This window comes from Diceros bicornis (assembly GCF_020826845.1).
Source record: "Diceros bicornis minor isolate mBicDic1 chromosome 1 unlocalized genomic scaffold, mDicBic1.mat.cur SUPER_1_unloc_6, whole genome shotgun sequence".
Classification (NCBI taxonomy): Eukaryota; Metazoa; Chordata; class Mammalia; order Perissodactyla; family Rhinocerotidae; genus Diceros; species Diceros bicornis.
The window spans coordinates 856,102-878,470 of record NW_026690859.1 but is presented as its reverse complement, the minus strand read 5'-3'; the positions used below and the strand labels follow the sequence as shown (position 1 = coordinate 878,470).

Below are 22,369 nucleotides of genomic sequence, written 5' to 3'. Positions count from 1 at the left end.
TTTCGTAGAAAATGGTTGTGTTGGATGAGCGTCCTTCAGGCATGAGTTATAGATAGTGCTGTTGGCCTAGATTTCAAGTAATTAATCAACAATCTATATGAAATAAGGTGATTTTCAAGAGACACACATAAGACAAGGTTGTGCATTGAGAGGTTCCCAAACATGTCACGACCAGAGGCTGCAAAAACCTCACCTTGTCCTTCCCCTGGGAGCAGTGGTTCATTCTTGCTCATGCAGTGTGAGTGAAGAATTGACAGAACATAACTCTTCCAAATAAGGTGGATCAATGGTAACATAATGGAGATATTTTCAAACCTCTCTTTTAAAAACCATATCTACAAAGCAGGTGTCTTCGCAACTAACTGTTGAACTGTTGTCTTTACTTTGAAAGGACAGAGTTTTTAACAGTATCCACTAGGATGCATATCTTTGATGGCCATTTATAGCAAAAACCTCAGCAAATTTGGGACGATTGTCTTTTTGCAAAAGACAATGTGTACAGAATACATATATTAACGTCAAGACGGTAGTTACCTCTGGGGAGGAAAGAGAGAGGAAGGAGAATGGTGTCTTCCACTGTGTAATATTTCTTAAAAAATGACATCAATATGGTGTGCTCTGTTAAATCTCAGCAAAGAGTAAATGGTTTCTGTTATCCTATTCTCCTTCTAAGTATATTTAAAATAAATATGTAACTGGAACTGAGATGAAATATCACTAATGTAATAGATGCTATTTGCTGGAGTGCTCCCACCATCTGATGGACTGCTCATGATGGGTTGGTGATGTCATTGACCCCATCTAAAGGACAGGACACGTTGTTTACCAGCTGTGGAGCTAGAGAAGGCTCGGTCACCAGCAGCAGAGGCAGAGTTACCTCAACCTACAAAGTTAGAGCCACATAGCACGAGATCCCGCTCCAGCTGCAGACTAGTGAGAGCTCTGGTGCCAGCTTTAGAGCTCAGTTGTGGCCAGCTCCAGAATGAGAGCTCCCTCCAGCTCCCACACTTGACCAGCTCCAGAGCAGCAGCCATTTCCATCACTAGCTCCCGCACCAAATCTGTCAACAATGCAGAGCTAGAGTCCGTCTCAGGACCGGAACTAATACTAGAAGCAGGTCAGGCACCATCGGCTGAGACAGACCAAGCTCCAGCACCATATCAGGTCCAGCTCCTGGGCCAGTTGCACAGCCAGAGCTGGTGGGATGTCCAGCATCAGCTACAGCAGTGGCTCCAGCGCTAGAGCAGCTGCAGCACCGCCCTCATCACCAGCAACTAAGGCCCGGCCTGCTCCAGCTCCACACCAGAGCTGTCCTTCACCTTGCCTGTGAGGGCAGGATGTCTTTTCCCTTTTCTATGTTTTATGATTTTTTATGTTTTATGTGTTCCAATTTAGATTCAATAAAGTTTAATGTTTTCATCACATAAAGTTGTACAATTCAGGGTGGCCATTAACTACATTCTCTATGCTGTGTACCGTCACTGTTATCTAGTTCCAGATCATTGCTTCGCCCCACCAGAACCCCTGTACCCATGAAGCAGCCATGCCCCCATATCCACTCCCCCACCCCCTGACAAGCACTGATCTGCTTCCTGTCTCTGTGCATTTCCCTGTCACTGGTGTGGCTGTCCTGAGCATAGCCAACCCTCCTTTGGCCCCTCACCCTCATGCTGAAGACCCCTGAGGATGCCAATGTGTTCAGTGCCATGAACTCGAAGCCTAGTATGACTTTGACTTGAAGAAGCCCACCGACGCCAAGGGGGTGAGGTCAGGCATGGAGCCAGCTCAACCTGGCCTCACATGAAGAAGAGGAACTCGATATTGCCAAGGGCACCTTCTCCTCAATCCCTAGTGATGTTCAGCCACAGGGCCACCCTCCCCATGGTCTGGCTAGCTGGGGAGACGAGCACGTACAGACTAGAGTGACAAAAACCAGGTGGTCATCTTTTCTGTCCAATCCGCTGGCCCAGGCTACCCTGGAGCAGTTTCACCCTGAACCTCTCATGCTGCAGGCCTGATGCCTGCCAGTCAGCAGGCTGTCCTGGCCTCCCGTGGACCACTGGTAGCCCTAGGTGCTTTCTGCTCTCCAGAGTCCAAAGGAGTAGCTGACATTTTTCAAGGAGTGCTGCCCATGGGCATGAAGCCCTGCTTGCTACTGAGGCACTGCCCTCTGTGCACCTCCCTCACACCTTCCCAGGTGCGGGTCACTTGCATCTGTGACTTCAGGTGTCCCAGAGTCCCCACTCACCCAGTGGGGGTGACCTCTGCAAATGCAGCCCTTCCATCCAGCATCCAAGCCTCCAGGCCTCAGCAGCCTCCCTGTCTCCTGCAGGAGCCTGTGCAGGGGATGGCTTTCCCTACATAGAGGCTGGGGCCTCAGCTACGTACTGATCTCCTGCAGGAGAAAACAACATTGTTTTCTTGATTTGTTTGGCCTGTAGTCTGATAGAGCAATGTTACTTCTTATTTGGTAAGCTGTATAGAATTTAGATTATGACTGCTAAGTTTCCCCTTTAGCATTTTCAGCTGTCCCAGTAAGACATTTGGATATGATACAGATTCTAGAATGCTTGACTCTACTCTTTGCCAGTGAACTTATACCATAGGCAGAAGTATTAACATCCAATATGAACCAGCTATTGAATTCAGGGGTTCTGTGGAGAATGCTTCAAACAGTCAATCAACTATGGATGGTTCTTAATACCGTGATGCCTCGAAGGTAATTTCAGTGTATCATTACATGTAATAGATAAGTGTATAGCAGTGATTATATACAATAACCTAAACTGAATGGTTGAAAAAAACTGTTGAGTGTTTAACGATATAAATCCCCTCTGAAGACTACTAATTAAAGAGTCATTATAACTTTCGGAAAAAGCATAAATTTGATCTTAAGAAACAGAGAGAAACTATAAAGTATTTCCAACTTGAGAAACTTCTTTAAAAGTGAGTTCTCCTCTATAGGCATCTGTCATTTGTGGCTAATTGTGATTTAGATCACTATTGTGTCTTGCATCATTGTGGTGGCTCCAAATTTTGCTGCACATTAAAATCACCTGGAGAGCTGTTAAAACTCTTGATCCCCAATTGTAACCCATGCCAATTAAATCAGAATGTCTGCAGTTGGGATTCAGACATTAGTATTTTTTTTTAAGATTCCCCAGTTGATTCCATTATGCAGCAATGTTTAGAGAACACTTGATTAGTTATTTCTTCTTTAGTCAAATGGGTCTCTGCTGGTCCATAGATTGCATCAGAAACACCTTGTCAGCTCTGAAAAACAGGATACTGGGCTGGCCTTCCCTGAGATATCAGATGCTTAATGTTCAATCAAGTAATTTTGATGTGAAAAATAAAAGCATACACTTAAAAAATACTTTCAGAATTTTCATATTTTTAAACAAGGGAGTTTTGTAGTGTTCTAAGATTAAATACAGCAGTCGTGTGTTGTTTTGTTTTATTTTAAACTGAGGCTTTGGAATATTTTATGTGAGTAGGAAACCTCTAGGGGTCCAAAAAAGTTGAAATAAATGGTTTCTAACTAAATGCAGCGCACATTCTTGGATCAGTTTTCAAAGGCTGGTCAAAACCTGCTGTGTTTAAATAACAACATGCTGTTTTTCATCACATTCGTTGATGATGGAAACAAAATGTGTAACTATATTAGTAAATGTTAATATTCATGTATTTTAAGTTAAGCTTACAAAATTTGTCACAATGTGATTTTTTTATTCAAGTGAAAACAGATGTGTGCAGCTATTTTGAATATTGGTTTATAAACATTCATATTCTTTATCAAATGAACTTGTAGTTTTTTGTGTTTTCTTTGACTACTGTTCACCTGAAAGGAACAGTTCAAGGGACTGGAATCCAGGACTGTCTGGCTCCAGGGCCTACGTGTATCCATTTCTGTTAATGCCACACACGTCAAATCGCCATACAAGGCTAGAATCGGTTGAGAGCCTTAGGAATTGAGCGGAGGAAAATCGAAAATCGTAGCAGTTTCCCTGGAGCAGTTACTTAAACGATTTGATATTTAAAAAAATTGTAAAAGCAGAATAAAATTTTGAAGATATATTTTTTTTTTTTTTTTTTTTTTGTGAGGAGATCAGCCCTGAGCTAACATCCGCCAATCCTCCTCTTTTTTTGCTGAGGAAGACGGCCCTGGGCTAACATCTGTGCCTATCTTCCTCCACTTTATATGGGACGCCGCCACAGCATGGCTTACCAAGCAGTGCGTCGGTGCGCGCCCGGGATCCGAACCAGCGAACCCCGGGCCGCCGCAGCGGAGCGCGCGCACTTAACCGCTTGCGCCACCGGGCCGGCCCCTTGAAGATATTTTTAAGTATCGATAAATTATCCTTCATTCCACTGTTTTAACAGTAAGTTACATTTTTTATACTTTCCATCTTTGCTTATGCATATATATTTTCACATAATGGAATTCGTAATACCCAGTAGGGAGTCTGCTTTCTTTCGTTTAACTTTATATGAAATTTTTTTTTGCAAGTTGTTTACTTTTGATAATTATTTTATTGGCTTCCTAATGATCAAACTGATGTATCATAACTGCATAGGGTGCTATTACTAGACCGGGAGGTTGATGACTTTTTTCAGGATTACAATAGGCAATGTTATCAATTTAGGTATTTTTACTTTTTCTTTCTTTTGGATTACTCTTTTAGGATAAATTTTTGAGCCTGAGATTACTAAATTAAAAGGTAGAATTTATTTTTAGCACTGTACATTTTGCAATTGGGGAAGATGCAGTAAAACTGAAAGGGAAGCTAACAAATCCACTCTCCTCCCGCTGCTCCCCCTGCAGCAAACCTCTCCCCAAACTAGGTGCTCAAACTTCAGAAACTGTCTCACGTTTTACTTTTTTGAGACACTAGTATCAGAGCCAAGCTTAGGATATTCAGAAATTGACAAAATCACAATTTGGAGAGATCACGATTAACTCTCTACCTTTGAGGAAACTGAAGTGTACTTCGTGGCAAAGAATAACAACCTGGTTTTAGGAGGGACAGAAGGCAGATGAGCCTTGATGGAGCAGAAGTGATCGGGGCGGGAACGCTCTACAGCGTTGCTCTGGTTGAACTCGCTATCCGGGGAAGCCTGGAACATCCTGAGGTTCTGTGGCCACTCGTCAACCAGCCTTGTCGCCTGGCCAGGCTCAGGCGTTTGGCAGTTCCCGCCTCCGTCTGTGCGACACCCGGGCCGCCGTGAAGTTCGGAAACGTGAGCTGAGTGGCACTGACGGGTGCTCTGGAAAGAACCCGGCAAGGCTTCAAAGGGTTTTCTTTCGGTTGGTCTACAGACCTGAAGAATGAGACTGCGAGTTTCCAAGGAAACGGTTGCACGGTTAAGTCGCCGGTTTCAAAATCTCAAAACGGAGAAGACTTTTCCTTTAAACCCTGCGGTCTGCTCGTGTCCCTCCCTCTTCAAGCGTTCGCCTCCGGGCCACGAAATACTTTGCGTTGGTTTTTATTGCGGAGGCTTCCCTCGGGGGCCAGCGTTCTCGCCCCCTAACCTCACGCCGGGATTGGTTGCTTGGTTTCTGCTCTGGCGGGTGATTGGGTGCTGGGAGTCGAGGGGGCGGGAGGTGGGAATTCGTCTGCAAGAGCGCTTGCGCGGCCTGGAGAGAGCGGAGGAGGAAGCGGGTGAGGCGCCGGAGTCCGCGCTCGACCAGGGAGTAGCAGCCCGGTGAGGAAGCGAGAGGTTTGGGGCCTCTCCTCTCTGCCAGGCTCCACAGTGTGTGTTCGCAGATACCATTTCCTTTTCTCCCGGGACTCGGAGCCCAGGCAGCGCTGCCTCGGTTTTCCTCAGAACAGGCCAGCCTGTCTCTCCTGGGGCGGCGCGCAGCCTGCCCGAAGAGACCCTTCTGCTCTCGCCTGGCCGCCGTGCGGGCCGTCGGGGTGACCCCGTCCCCGGGCCTCGGGGTTCTGAGCACGCGGAGGCTGGACGGAGCCTGTCCCGACCCCAGGGGAGAGGCCCGGGCCCCCTCGGCCCTCCGCTGACTCGTGGCGGCGGGGACGACGGCAGGAGGTGGATCGGGGGCTCGTGCTTTATCCCCTGGGGGATTGCGGTGACTTGGGGGCGGGATGGATTTCTAGGCTGTATCTGAGGAACTAGCCGGCGTTGCGTTATTGGCTGGGGTGAAGGGGTGAGAGTCCACCAAATCTCTACTCAAGAGTTGCACAGATAGAATCACAGAATATTAGAACTGGGAAATACCTCAGAATAGTGGTTCTTAGCTTGTTTTGGAACACAGGCTAGGGCTCAGGGTATAATTGGCTTCATAAACTGTTGAATTACCCTTTTAACTATCCCTCCATCCCCAGGTCGAATTTGCCATTTCTTTTCACTATTGCAAGGAAGTCCTCAGTTGATAACAGTGCATATCAGTCTCCCCTCTGTTTTCAGTTATTTTATTAGGATATAGTTCTGGGAATGAGAAATCCACGGACTTTCTCTTCAGAGAAACGCAGTCATGTACCAAGACTTCTGCACGCAATAGCAAGAGAGCACAGTCTCTGACTTCCGTCTCTGGATCCTAGATTAAGCATAGGTGGCTTAGAAGAGGTGGGGATTAAAGTAGATCACCTCCTCTGTGTCAAATACTGGAGTTTAGGCACGTTCTATCCATTACCTTACTTAATTCTTAACTCAATGCCTGGCTAATTTTCGTCAAAACTCTATCAGGTAGATAATCTTATCTCCATTGCACAGATGAAGAAACAGACTGAGGTTCAGTGATTCACACAGTGGGACTCACACTTAAGCTTGCTTTACTCCAAAGCCCATCTTCTTTTCATTATACCCTTCTGACCTTTAAATCAGAATTATCAAGCACCTACTGTGTGCTAAGGCATTTTATCCCTTACAACAGCTTTTCAATTAGGGATTATTACAGATAAGGATCTTAGTCTAGAGAAGTGAAGACATGATCAAGGAAACACATCTGAGTTGTGGGAACCTGATCTAGAACTCGTACTTCTACCTCCTGGTCCACAGCTTTGGCAGAGTAGGGATACAAATCCGGATTTGTCAGATTCTGAGACATGTTCTCAACCACTGTGATGGTTAAGACTAGGAAATTGTTTTACTTGCATTTGTTTTGTTTATACATTTAGGAATCCCCTTTTTATTTCTAGACTTCTGTCCTAGTCTAGTTGGGTATCTGGTTTTCTTTGAATGGCATTGTTTCAGTCTTGATTTTCGTTTCTGCTGCAGTTAGGAATCTAAGTAAACAGGAAAGCATGACTCTTCAATATGGTCTGAATGTACCGTTGGTGGGGTGAAGATGAACTTTCCTTGTAAAGCTTGTCCATCATAGCTTGCTATATTGAATTCTGCAAGTATTTTTCAGCAGTTAAGTCTTCATTAAGATAAAGATGCTGATAATTCATAACGTATACTGAATCTGTGACTATATTCATTTTCTCAGATAGTAAATGGATTGAAAATATTTGCTGGGTTCATGGAAGAACATGTAACCTTTCGAAAAATAATCCTGATTGCTATAAACTGTATATGGTTAGGAGGCAAAGGGGAATATTCTGAAAACTATTCTCAGCTCATTTGGCACTTCTATTTACTTTATGGAATTACTACCTTCTACAAAGTATTTACTGTCTTTTACACAGAATACTATATTTCTCACCATATTTTTTGAGATGTTTCAATCATATAGAAAATTAATAGACAAATGAGTAAGCCAACTTTCCAGAGTTGTTCAATCTTAATATTTTGCCATATTTACTTTATACCTTGTTTGCAAGTAACATTACCAGTATCCTGAATTTACTCTTTTTCTTTCCTAGACGTGTTGTTATACTTTTGTTACATATGTATGTATCCATAAACAATATAGAGCATTACTTTACCTGTTTTTAAACTTTGTACAATGATATGATACTGTACCTATATTTGTTCAGAAGTGTTTTTAGTTGCTTAACATTATTTTTAAGAAGTAGCCTTATTGATTGTTGATCTATTTTAATTGCTGTGTAGTAGTTCATTGTATGAATATACCAGAATTTTTTTATCCATTTTCCTTTTGACAGACATTTAAGTGGTTTACATTCTTTTGCAATTCTAAACAATGCTGCTATGAACTTTCTTATGCATGTGTCCTTATGTTCCTGTGGGACAGGTTTTGGATATATACATAGGACTGGACTTCCTGGTGTTGGGTATCTTCAACTTTGCTAGAAATTGTTAATTTCTGTCCAAAGTGGCTGTAGCGATTTACACTCCCTCTAGCAGAATCCTCCATTAAGTTTTCATCCAAGATATTAGTGTACTCTAGTTTTGCAGAAATGACGATGCTTGCATCATTAAGGCACAAATTGCTTTGTTCATTTCTTTTATGCCTATATGCTTTTAAGTCCAACATAATTTTTAGGAGAAAGATAAAGGCATAAGGTCTAGATTGAACTAAATACTAATTCTCCCTTCTGCTATTGCTATGTTCCCTCAAGTACAACTTTACTTCTTGTTTTGTTTGTACATGTGATGGAGACAGACCCTAATGAAGTAAATTGTTTAGTGATTTTTTTTATTGTTTTTGTGTCAATAGATTGTCCGAGGATTAAAAAGTAAGCAGCATTGTTTGTTGGAGAGCCCTACAGAAAGTGGGAAAAGCTTAGTCTTACTTTGTGCTGCTTTAGCGTGGCAACAGTCTCTTCTTCGTGGTAAGTATTTGGTTGATATATTCAGCTTGATTATTGGGACTTGAAAAAAATATAATAAAGTACTTTTAATCCAGAATGATTCATTTAAAGAAATAGCAGTAACTAAGAATATACTTTTGGTCTTTCTTATACTCCTCCCTGCTTGATATTTTAATAAGTCTCAATATAAACGAATACTCAAGTGGTTGTGCCTTTATTACATTATTAATCTTTGACTATTATCTTTTTGTATGTTATGCAAATTGATGATAATTTCTCTATAAATGTCTCTGACATCATAAGTGTTTCTCTCCTGTCGTAATTTGATGCTACAGATAGGGTGACCAACTTGTCCAGATTTGCCAGGTACTTTCCCAGGTTTAGCACGGAAAATCTTACAGCCTGGGGAACCTCCCAATCCTGGGCAAATTCGAGTGGTTGCTCACTGTAGCTGCAGAGGATGATTAATGTTTTTTGAATTAGAAATATTATCAATAGAGGTTCTTTCACTTTTAGGGAAGCCAGCGGACGAAAGCTTAAGCAAAAAAGCTGAAGTACCATTGTCACATGGTTGTACGTGCCATTCAAAGAATTTTACAAACGATGGCGAGGACCGAGGAACTTCACGTCATTTCAACAGTCCAAGTACACCACCTTCTGAAAGAAATGGCACTTCATCAACTTGTCAAGGTAGCTTATATTTTTGCCTGGGTCTGTTGGTATCTGTAGTAGGAACCTTCATTACTGTTGTTATGAGACCTAATTTGATAAATTTGATGAGCATAATTGATTAGGTACCTCCATCTAATTTCTCTGGAATTATTTTTAGATAACCCGAGAGTGGTCAGAAATCCTTGGACTACTTTATTCTTGGCTTGGCTTTTAATTGATTTGGACATTTTGCTTGCTTAAATCATTTTTTGAAGCAGGCAAGGCAAAATAAATGATATTCAGAAATTGATGTTATTTGTAGGCAGGATTGTTAATTATAGGTTAGAATTTTAGAAAACATTGATTTGTATTGTTAGACAAAATCTAGTTAGCCTCATTCATTCTTGATAAGTTTGCATGAACTTCTGAAGCCAGTATCCTGCATGAGGATGAGATATGTTTTAGGTATGATCCTTGACTAGTTCTAATTAGGTTTATTTAAGAGAAATATATTAAGACTAACATAAGACTATTCATTTTTAAAACATATTTCTCTGGCTTTGACTATATGGAAAAGATTGATCGTTATTTGCCTAAGCCAGAAACCTAGGAGACATCCTATACACGTTGCTCTACCTTATTTCTTCGTGCAAATCTCTATCTCCATTGACAACTGCCTGGTCCAAACTACCATCTCTTGTTTAGAGCATGCAATAACTTCTTTTCCTGCTTTCACTCATGCCATCCTTTAACTAATCACTGGCAGGGAGATAAGAGGTGGTCATGACTGACTTAAATCTCAACAGTATGCACTTCCTAAAATCAAGAATGGAGTCATCTTCTTCTAAAGCACATGACTATGTGTGGAGGAGGGTGGCTGCTGGAACCCAAGTGTGATTCTGTTAGGAGTGAGGAAGAGGAGATGGATAGTTTCTGGAGAGGTGAGCAATAGTATTGTCTACACTGTTTTGACCCTTAGCCCTTTTGAATTTCTTTCCATTCCTTCAAAGGGTCATGCTTTCTTCTGCCTCAGAGCCTTTGCTTGTGTTAGTGTCTCTTCTGAGGAAAGTTACATCTTCAACTTGTTATCCTCCTCTTCCATTAGGTGTTGCTTAAATGTCGCTTCCTTGAGGGAGCCATACTGACCTTTCCGTTAGCTCAGATTTGGTTTCCCTGTTATTTTGTGTCATCTTACTGTGTTTGTCTCCTTGACAGCACTTGTCTGTGAAGTTTTTATTATCCATGTGTCTGTGTGCATCTTTTATTAATCTCTGCTTCCCCTAGCAGACTGTGTTCTCCATGAGGTCAGGAACCATGTCAGTTTGCTTACCATTGTAATCCTGGAACCTAGCAGAGTGCTTGGCATATAGTAGGTGCTAGATAAATATTTGTTGTGTGAATGAATGGAGTTGATTTTGAGCTAATTCTAAGAACTCTGGTTTACAATATTTATATACAACCTGTATTATTTTTAGAAAAGCTTTATTGAAATATACTTGAGAAAACAAACTGCATTTATTTAAATGGTATGCCTTGATAAGTTATGACCTCCACCATAAGGTGTACCTCCATGAAACTTTCAGTCAGTGTCAAGATAGTGAACATATCCATTATCTTCCAAAGTTTTCTCATGCACCTTTTTTATCCCTCCTTCTCACCCCTCTGTGACTTACTCTCCCCAAACAACCACTGATTTGCTTTCTATCACTATAGATTAGTTTGCATTTTCGAGAGTTTATATAAATGGAATCAGACAATTTGTACACTGATTTTGTCTAGCTTCTGTCACTTAACATAATTCTTTTGAAATTCACCCATGTTGTGTGTATCAACATTTTGTTCCTTTGTGTTGCTGAGTAATGTTCTGCTCTGTGGATATACTACAAAGTGTTTATCCAGTCACGTGTTGATATATATGTGAGTTGTTTCTAGTTTGGGGCTATTACAAATAAAGCTGCTATGAACATTTGTATGTAAGTCTTTGTTATGGACATGTTCTTTCCTTTTTATGGGCAAATGCCTAAGAGTGGAGTGAGTGTATCACTTATGTTTAACTCTTTAAGACACTTCCAAACTCTTTCCCAAAGTGTTTATACATTATACCATTTACATTCCCACCAGCAGTGTCCAAGAGTTCCCATTTCTCTACATCTTTGCTTACACTTGGTATGGTCAGTCTTGTCAGCCATTCTAATAGGTGTGTAGTGTTGTATCTCATTGTGGTTTTAATCAGCATTTCCCTGATAACTTATGATGTTGAGCGTCTTTTCGTGTGCTTATTAGCCATCTGTATATCTTCTCTGATAAAATGTCTGTTCGAATCTTTTGCCTCTTTTTTTTTCTTATTGTTAAGTTTTGAGAGTTCTTTATATATTTTGAATACAAGTGTTTTTCTATCAAATATAGTTTTAGGTTTTACCGCTAAGTCTAAAATCCATTTCGAGTTATTTTTGGTATATTGTGTGAGGTATGGATCCAAGTTCATTTATTTTGCCTATGGATATCTCACTCTTCAGCACCATTTATTGAAACGGCTACCATTTATCCACTGCATTGCCTTTGTGCCTTGGTAAAAAATCAGTTGTCAATATATACACAACTTGCATTTTAACATCATTGTGAGTTAGGGCTGTTTAGAATAGTCTCTTGAAGCATCAGACGCGGTAAATCAGGGTTGTATTCTTTATATTTTTAAGCAAATTCTTTAATAAGATATAAGCTAAATACAGAAAAGCATACAAATCCTAAGTGTATAGCTTGATGAATTTTCACAAAGTAAACACACTCGTGTATCTACCACCAAGATAAAAATAGGACATTACCAACACCCTACAGCCCCTTCTCATGCTCTTTTCTAGTCACTGTCTTTTCTCTGTGCAGGTAATTGCTCTCCTCCCTTCTGTCACCATTGATGAGTTTTGCCTCTTTATAGAAATGGAGTGATATCTGTACTCTTGAGTCTGCGTACTTTTGCTTAACATTGTATTTTGGGGATTCATTTGTGTTGTTGCATATAGTAGTAGTTCTTGTTGTGGTATATTATTTCCATCTATGAACATATCACAGTTTATTAATCCGTTCTGCAGTTATTAGACATTTGGATGTTTTCTCCTTTAGGCTTTTAATTCTTTTATGAACATTCTTGTTCATTCTTTTGCAAATAGGTAAGTATTTTCTGTTGGATAGATCCCTAGGAATGGCATTGCTGGTCATAGTGTATGGATATGTTCAGCTATAGTAGAGACTGCCAACATTTTCCAAAGTGGTTGAACCAGTTTATGCAACCCCTTCACTACATCCAGTAGTATATGAGAATTACGTTATTCAGCATTCTTGTTAACACTTGATATGTCCAGTTTTCTAAAATTTTAGCCATTCTGGTGCATGGATGGTGTTCTCGTGAGTTTGAATTGGTATTTCTCTGATGACTAGTGAGGTTGAGAATCTTCATATATGTTTATTGGTCATTTGAATATTCCTTTTAATGAATTGCCTATTCAGATTGCCCATATTTCTATTGGGTTGTTTCTTACTGATTTCTATGAGTTTTTTTTTTTTAATATCTTCTGGCTATGTCTTGTTTCTTTATAACTTTGTATTTTAAAGACTTAACCCCTCCAATAAGCTTCCTGCAAATGTCCCTGCTATAGAGAACAGGAAGATAAGCCTTTTGGTCTATGGAAATAATATGATTTATTTTTAATGAATTGGGGTAAATCTCATTTGGCACATGGCAGTTCAGTTTTTCTAAAACTAAATTATTGTTTTTGGTAGACGTTACCTGGCCTTTAATGGGCCCATGCAAATTTGCCCCTTGATTTATTTGGGACAGGGTTTCTCAAAAGTGACACTATTAAAATTTGAATGGGATAATTCTCTGTTGTGGCAGCTGTCCTGTGCACTGTGGGATGCTTAGCAGCATCTCCCAGGCTTCAACTCACTAGAGGCCAGTAGTACCTACCCCCCACTTTGTGACAACCAAAAATGTTTCCAGACGTTGCTGAATGTCCCTGGGGTGGGAGGTGGGGGTGGTAAAATTGCCATGGTCGAGAACCACTGATCTAGATTTGTTTTGTGGGTATTTTACCAGTTTGCCAGGAAATTACAGAGCTCAAAATTACGTGTGTTTTCTAAAATACATATGGAAATACAAAGGACTAAGAATAGCCAAGATCTTTTTTAAGCAGCAGGTCAAGGTGAGAAGACTTGATCTATGAGATATCCTGATTTGTTATATATAAAGCTATAGTAACTAAAGCACTTTGGTATTAGCACAGTGTTAGACCAGTGGAAAACAGTAGAGAACCCAAATCCAGTTCCACGTGTATCCAGAAACTTGATTTCTTTTAATAGAAGTGCTCTTACAGAGCAGAGGGCAAAGGAGGGGCATTTCTTTAAGTGGTCCTGGGACTATTAGATATCAGTATGGAAAAAATTCAAATTGGAACCCTACTTTACTCCGTACACAAAAATCCATTCCAGGTAGATTAAAGACCTAGGCATGAAAGGCAAAACTATTAAGATGTTAGAATATAGTGGTTTTCAAACGATGTTCTTAAGAGTCTTAGAAAAAACATGGCTTGTAGTGGGAAGGGGACAGTGGATCAGGGAAGTTCTAGATCTTGCTTGCTCTTTTGGAAATTTTAAACGCTATTTCTTAAAAAACTGTAGTCCTCCTAAGAAAAGGCTTGAAAACCCGTGCTGTGTGTCATAGATAGCCTTCTGTGTTTGTGCAGACTCAAACTTGTTTTTTGTTTTTTTGAAAATAGTATTGGACTTGCTTATAGGGCTTTCTCCCATAGTAGTCTGTAAATCCTTCAAGGCCAGGGACTGGTTTTTTTTTCATTGCTTTTCCATGGGGTCTGGAATTGTATGGACTCAATAAAATAAATGCTTGTTAAATGAATTCAAGAACTGGGAGTCGAGGGAATGTATAGAGAAGAGCGGAGAGGAAGGAAGGTACTTTGAAGAACACTCTCATTTACAGAAAGGGAGAAACCAATGTATGGGAATAGTTAAGAACCGTGTTACAGACATTAAGGAAAAAGCAAATGCATTTATTCTGTTGCAAGAATACAGAGTTTTATGTTTGGCTGTATACCTAGAGGTTATGCTTATGGATTTTAGAATCAGACAGTGGGAGTCAGTCATATCTAGGCTCTGCCTCTTACTAGCTAAACAATATTGGGCATGAACTTGACTTCTTTAAAACCCAGTATTCACACATAAAATGGGAATAATGTTATTTGGTGATTTAAGAGGTCATTGATGACCTTGAGATAGAGCTTTCCGGATTTGGGGATTAAAAGCTAGATTATAGGAGCTTGATTCTACTATATTGTTAAGCCTAAAGAACATTGAGAAGCTTAGTAGGAAACAAACATTGAGACACTGTAAAGAACGATTTTTATAGAAATGAAATACATTTTCTTGAGAGAATCTTACAGTTATATTTTTAAGCCACGTTATTGGGAGTGGTCTACAAAAGCATAAAGCTACAATTGGACTTTCCTGTTGAAAGTATATTTCTCAAAATGTTTGCTATATCTTTGTTAAGGTAAACTGAGTGGTAAAGTGCTTTTAAACATGTTGAGCATTTCAGGTTTTAAAGTATGTTATGAAATTTTTAGAAATAAATCATACTTCTTGATTCCAATTTTTTTCTAGAAAAATTTCCTGGAGCAACCCCTGATGGCCTAGCGGTTAAAGTTTGGCACGCTCTGCTTTGGCGTCCCAGGTTCAGTTCCCAGGAGCGAACCACACCACTCGTCTCTCATTGACTATGCTGTGTCGGTGGCTCATGTAGAAGAACTAGAAGGACTTACATGTAGAATATAGAACTATGTACTGGGGCTTTGGGAAGGGAGAAATAAGAGAGGCAGATTGGCAACAGATGTTAGCTCAGGGCAAATCTTTCCAAGCAGGGAAAAAAAAAGAAAAAGAAAAATTGCCTAAGTGTAAGTTATTTATACTCATTTTTTATGACTTCTTATATAAGACTCTCCTGAATAAAACTATACTCCCTGCAAAGCTATCTGCCGATAAACAGGTATCCATATGGAGAGATGAAAATGGTGAGTTTCAAGTAGAAAAGAATTCAACCCTTATAAACTACACAGCAGGTAAACAGAATTTGTTGGCAGTGAAATATTCCCGTTAGTTCTAGTAGAACAAGGTAGCCAAGCATCAATCAAGATTTCAGTGGTGCTTGTAGAGAGTAGTTGGGTCATGTCACAGACGTAAATTGTAAATTATTGTAACTTCATTTTATATAGTTACTCATTACAAAGGAGTTTATTATTATACTAGATTATTGAGGCCAACATCATTAAAATGAAACTGGATGGTGCTTTCTTATATAAGAGTTATTTGACAGTAAACTATTTACTTAAGGCATATACTGATAGTATAGCCTCTTTGTACTTTTAATTCTTCTGTTGTTTTGATCTAATAATGGCATTTTGGGGGGTCAAAATACCTTTTTTTAGAAACCTTGATGCAACCATATGCTGTCTTCAAAATCTTAGTTCAAATAAAGCAATAGAGGCAAGTTGGAAGTAAAAGCATGGAATACATAAACAAAATAATAAGGGAATTATGGTGCCAGTTATCAATGGATTGCCGCTGTGTAACAACATCAGAGTGTTGGCCTCTGTTGTCTGTTCTACAATAATGGAGCTGCACCCAGTAGACATTTCTCTTTTGCACCTGGCAGGGGTTAAGCTTTGTCAGAGAAAATTTAGGACAAAGGGCCTTCCTTCCTAATTCCAGGGTGCTTCCATTCTTTCCTTTTTCTTTCTCCTGCAGTACAACCAGCAGTGGCACAATTCAGGCGTGTTTACAGGGACTCACCCACAGTGGGTGATCCACAGTGGATTTAGTGGATCCCCTTGGATGGCTTAATAAGGAGAATGAGTGGCACCCCTGCAAGTGGAATCCCAGTGAATCCAGTAGGCATCCCAACCTCAGCCTACCTGCCCCTGGGAGGGGACAGAGCTTTACTGTTTGCCAGTCTCAGCCTGCTGTTCCCTACCTGCTGAGCTCTGCCCTGATCAGGGACCGGTACTGGCCTTGGGAAACATGACAATCTTCTCCACTATCCCCGTGCTGTAATCATTCCTTCTCCAACAAGGCCTGAAGGCAGCCTTGGTGAGGGGGTCTTCTCCCAAATTTGTTTCTTTCTTAACTACTCTACTGTAATTCTGGGTTATTCTCTATAGTTCCCTTTAAAGGTTTATGGTTAATTGTCCATTATGTAAACTGTCCCTGCTCAATCTATTGGTTGGTTTCCCTGTCCTGATTGAACACTGATTCTTATCATTATATATTATTTTATAGGGTGTTAGTGCTAAGGGGAAAAATGAAAGGGGAACAAGTTGGATAGGGAGTGTCAGGACAAGTGGATAGTTTATATTTTAAATGACATGTTCAATACAGCCTCACCAAGATGACATTTGAACACAGAATTAAAGATAGTGAAGAATATGAGGCATGAAATCATCATGTGGAATAGGATTCTAAGTGGAAGGAACATAAAGTGCAAGTCTACAGGTGGGAGAGTGCCTGACATGTACCAGGAGCATAATGGAGGGCAGAGGTACAGGGGATGACTGGCCAAAGATGATATCAGAGAGAGTGTGGGACCAACTGTATCGGGATTGAGGTCCATCATAAGGACTTGAACTTTCCCCCTGAGAGAAATGAAGAGCCCCTTGAGAGATTTCACAATGTCAGGGTGTGACATCTGGTTTTAAAGGGTCACTCCAATTGGTGTATTGGGGATAGATTGCAGGTCAAATATAGAGGCAGAGAAACCAGTTAGAAGGATACAGCGATGATCCAGGCCAGAACAATGGTGCAATGTGTTCCACCCAGCCATCAGGGAGTAACAGGATGTGGACTTACATACCCACCGCAAGCAAAGAAAACACTAGTCAAAATACGTGATATGATTATTTCGGTAATGATCAGTCTACGTATGCAGTGGGTGAAAGTCCACAAGGCCAGAGAAAAGCAACCTTCGTGTAAAGAATAATTCTAAGTAACTGTAAGTCACACCACCTGCAACAACCACAGATTCTAGAATTATTTGAGATGCCAAGACAATGAGGAGGGAATAATCTTTTCAACAAGTAGTGCTGGGACAGGTGGATATCCACATGTGAAAGAATAAAGGTAAACCCCTACCTCACACCATATACAAATATGTTACATCTTCTTACCATCAAAGATGTAAATGTAAGACCTAAAACTATAAAACTCTTGGAAGAAAACATGGGCCTGGATTAGGCAATGTTTTTGTAATTATGGCACCCAACACAAAAGCAACCAAAGGGAAAACAGATCAATTCAACTTCATCAAAAATAAAACTTGAGTACGTTGAAAGAAATGATCAAGAAATTGAAAAGATGACTCACAAAAGGGGAGAACATGTTTACAGATCTTTACATATCTGATAAGGGTCTACTATTGAGAATATATAATATGTTCTCACCTCTCAACAATAAAATACAAATAGCACAATGAAAAATGGGCAATGTATTTGGATAGGCATTTCTCCACAAGAAACATATGCCTGCCTGGTGGTGTGCTGTGCTGTCCCTGCCTGAGGCTGCAGTTCCTGTGCTGGCCATCAGGTGGCAGCCTCCTGTGTCAGTGGTGCCCACTGAGCTTTGCTGGAGCAATTGGAAAAAGGAGGAGTCATGCAGAAGTCATGCTGACCATCCGCCTGCCTGGGGACCCACTTGCACTTCCTATTACTAGTGTTCCTCTTCACTATCTGAGTGGAGCAAAAGCAGGAAAGAGAGATCCAAGATGCCCCTATTTGTTCATTCAGCAGCTATGTGCCAAGCCCTCACCCTGGGCCAGGAGCCCTGGTGGGCCCAAGGGTGGTGCTGAAATCTACCCAGTGTTCCCTGCCCACCAGGAGCTCAGTCTGGAGGCAGATGGACAAAAGCACAAAATCAGACACACGTGAAAGAGAAGAGCATGAACTGGAATGAAAATAAAGAGTGTCCTGCAGGGAGGGCTGGGATCTCACTGGGTAAGAGGGTCTGAAAGGCCTGACTGAGGTGACATTTGCTGTGACTAGAATGACAGGAGGACCCAGCGCTGCACTCACCTGTGATCAGCGTGCCAGGGAGAAGGCACTGCTGGTGTGGAGACACCCAGGCAGAATTGAGTTTGGCCAGAGGAGGTTATAGAGGTGGGCACTGTGGCTGCAGAGAGCCTGGAGGGGAGAGGAGGGAGAAGGGCAGGCCAGCCCCGGGAACTAGGAGATGGTGTGGGGTGTCTCCTTCTCTCTGACAACACTGTTCCCCACCCTGCATCTTTAAACCGCAAATGTTCGCTCTCTCTCCATCTCTGTGGACCAGGAATCCTGCACAACTGAGCTGGAGCCTCTGCTCATCGCATCTTCCAGGTTGGGGCTGTGGCCTCCACTGAGGCTGGACTAGGATGAGATGTGTTGTCAAGCTAACTCTTGTGGGCTCGGTCAGGAGCAGCTTCACTGAGAGCCCGGCTCCTTTCTGTTTGTTGGCCAGGGAACTCCCTTGGTTTCTTCTGTGTGGGACTCTGCATAGGGGAGCTCAGGACATCCATGTATTTCCCCAGGTCCAGGGGTCAGACAGACTGAGAGAGGGGAGCAATGGGAGAGTGTCGAGGGAACATAAGAGAGTGAGTGAGAGAGAATGACAGCCTCGGTGGTGGAATGTGGGAAGGGTCGTCCTGTCACTTGTGCTGGGTCTGCTGGTCAGAAGCCAATACCTAAGCTGTCATTGGTCCACAGGGACGTATAGAACAAGCAGGGAGATCATCCTTGCAAGGGCATGTTGACCTTGACTCTATTGTCCTGGTGGTGAAAGGCTCCCTTCCTACCTGGGACCATACTACGTTGAGCTCAGATCCTCTTCCTTGGTAGCATTGCTCGTCGGGGCCCGGGTGTGCTCTCCCGGGTACTCTGGGCTCCTGTCCCCTCCAGGAGGGAGAGGTACATTGAGGGGGCTTATGACAGAGCAAGCAGGGACCACTCTACCCTCCCAGCTCATTTGCGTCCTTCCCCAGGTGGGCCAACTCCTCAGGAGCCTCTCATCACTGCTCACCATCTTCTCTGCTCTGAGAGCACCTCGTTTCAACCTCTGAAGAAGACCTGGGGAGAAGTTTGCAGATGGGAAGGACTCTCTCCATGGGAGCCCCAGAGTGGACAGGGACCTTCGACAGGGCTGGGCATTGTCCCCTCAGTCAACTTGGACTTCCTGGGAGGCAGCAAACCCTGGGGGCAGGGCCTAGGCTGGTGGCAGGTCTCTAAGCATCCCAACAATGCCCATCTTCCTGGTCTCTCCTGATTCGGCACAGGCCTGGACAAGCACACAACATTTCAGAGCCCCTGGGGTTATGTGCAGCCCATCAAGGCCACTGTGTCTGTCTCATTGTGTGGTTGTCCGTCTCACCTTCCTGGCTGATTCGCTGCTGTTTTCTAGATCCAACCTCAGGCGGCTGCAAAGTTGACTTTCCACGTCAGCTTGCCACTGAGATGGCTACTGTTTCCAGAAATGCTTAGGGGCCGGGCTTTGTCCACCCATGCCGACATCAAGTGGGCAACCTCTGACAGTGAAGCCACCCCCCTTCAGGCTTGCGTGGCTCACAGGGCCGTCACTCTGAGGTGGTGGGGATGGGATCTGCCCCAAACAAAATCACCATGAATCTCACTGTTCTTCCCTCAGCTTCAAATGCTCCTCAGTTGGTTGTATGTCTTTCGTCTCTTCCCAGAGGTTGTTTCTGACAGCACATCCGGTGTGATCATGGCTTCCGGGAAGAGGATTGGCTGAAGTCCTCACTCCACCATTCGATGTGTCCTGCCGCCCCACGCCGATCACTTTCTGAAGGCGCATCCTTTCAGCAATCTGAGGACCCAAGATTGTGAGTCTGTGTCCTGGAGGGATTTTGAGAATAGCTGGTGGGATGGCAGTATTGCAAAGCATAAAGTCTTGTTTCCAGACAGCTGTCTGGGATCTTCAGCATCTTGCTGTTTTGGAGTCAAAGCCCTGAGATCATTAAAAAGCCAGCAATGTTACAACATGGGCAGGACAAACAAAAGTCTCTGGACTCCAACAGCAACTAAAATATTCTGAATTTCTAGTAACCTGAGATGAGTGGAAAAGAATTGGGAGTGTGGAGTGGAGGGGCAGTTTGGGCCAACTACGCATCTGGGAGGAGAAATGCCATGCAGAGCAGCCTTTCTGGGTGCATAAGTGTGGGACATGTGTGCAGATCCCTCTTTCAGACATTGCTGCTGCTGCCCTTCAGTTCCCTCAGCCCACTTGAGTCCCTGCAGTCCCTGGGAGCCAGTCCCCAGCAGGCCGACAGTGTCCCCCTGGAGCACCTGCATCCACTCTCTGCCTGAGGGCTCTCTCCTGCACCGGGAGCTTCCTCTCCTGCAAGCCTGTGCCAGCCTGTATCACAGAAGCCTTCACGACCCCGGGGTAAACCCTCCACCCACGGGGACAGTGCCAGTACGGGTGGGATCTCATCTCACAACAGGACTAGGTTGGATGCTCACCTCAGTGCTCCCTCGTCAGGCCCCACACTGGCTCTCCTCCTCCATGTTCCCTTCCCCTTGGCCTCCCTCGGGCCTCCTCCATCACCTGCAAACAAACCACTTGCCATACATCCTTGTCTGCTTTGGGCTCAAACCCTGCCGAAGCTCCACGCTGGCTGTGACTTGGAGCAGGTCGTCCAGCCTTCTGGACTTGAGCTTCCTCATCTGTAAGATGGGGACTAAAGGCCTGCCTCCCGGAGTCGTCAGAGGAGACACAGCATGCGAAGATGCAAACCGCTGCAAAGAAGGATGCCAGGTGATCACCCAGTGAAAACACCAACCTTGCCAAAGAAACAGGAGCTCGTGAGGCTGAGGGAGGAATGCGGGCAGCCTGTACAAACTACATGGAGAGTCACTGACGAGTGTGGACGTGCAGGGTAGGCCCCCGAACAGTGGAAGAGCCATTCGACAAGGAGGGTGACAGGGCAGAGGCTTCCAAGGAGAAAGATTTAAGTGTTGGAGGACCACAGAGGCCTTAGGAAAATCGTGAGGCACTGGAACAGGTTACTGAAATGCTATTATTGGCTGGAAAAATGAGTTACAAATACACAGTCCACTCTGGATTACTTCTCTTTGGTTGTAGGAATGAGTGCACACTTGTGATTAGAACCCACATTTTGTTAAATATAGGATATATTTATTTTTCTTAACTTTTAATTATTTTTTTTGTCGATGACGTGCCAAGCATGGGTTTTCTCCGTTCTTATCTTTGCATGGGTGGCCTCTACTTTCAGAAGTGGATTCCTGGTGGTCATCACCCCCGCTAATCCGAGGGACAGCTCTCTTTCAGGTCACACAGTGGATGTGAGCTCCAGGTGGGCAGGGACCACGTCGGGTCATACTCACTGGTGAAGTTACAGTGCTCAGCCCATGGCAGGGACCAGAGCGTATTGGCTGAATGAGTGAAACAATGAACGAATGCATGAATGAGTACATGAGTGCAGGAGTGAGTGAGTGAAGGAATGAGTGAAGGAATGACTGGGTGAATGAAGCAGTAAGTGAATAAACCACAGAAGCTGGATCCACACAAGAGAAGCCTTTATCTGTGGCGTGCTCACAGGGGGTCACAGCACAAGCCCTGGACGGTGGCATGGAGCATGTCCAGCTGTCCTTCCAGCGCTGAGCCTCCGTCACCCTCAACACAGTGTGGTTCTGGATCTTCTTCAGCTCCTCCTCAAACAATGCTGAATGTTCCCAGGAGCAGGGCAGCAGGAAGGGAACCTGAGGAGGGACTTCCCAGACCCTGTGCCCTGGAGGACCACTGTGACAGCCTGACAGGGGGCTCTTAACACGCTCCAGGCACCAGGCTAGAGATGCTCAAGCCATTCCTCAGGGAAGTCTCCCAACAGCCTATCGGGAGGCCAAGTTATTTCCTCATTGTACAGAAGGGGAAACTGAGGCTGAGAGCCTTCACCTGCATCATCAGCTAGAAAGAGGCTGAGCA

The 22,369-nt window shown here is 43.1% G+C and overlaps 1 long non-coding RNA gene across 1 annotated transcript; it reads left to right on the top strand.

Annotated features, from left to right (window-relative positions):
• The first annotated feature begins 9,251 nt into the window (after positions 1 to 9,251).
• LOC131401579 (uncharacterized) lies at positions 9,252 to 21,773 on the top strand. The gene is made up of 3 exons (XR_009217767.1): positions 9,252 to 9,367; positions 20,097 to 20,246; positions 21,705 to 21,773. It is a non-coding gene; the product is annotated as an uncharacterized LOC131401579 (long non-coding RNA).
• The last annotated feature ends 596 nt before the right edge of the window (positions 21,774 to 22,369 follow it).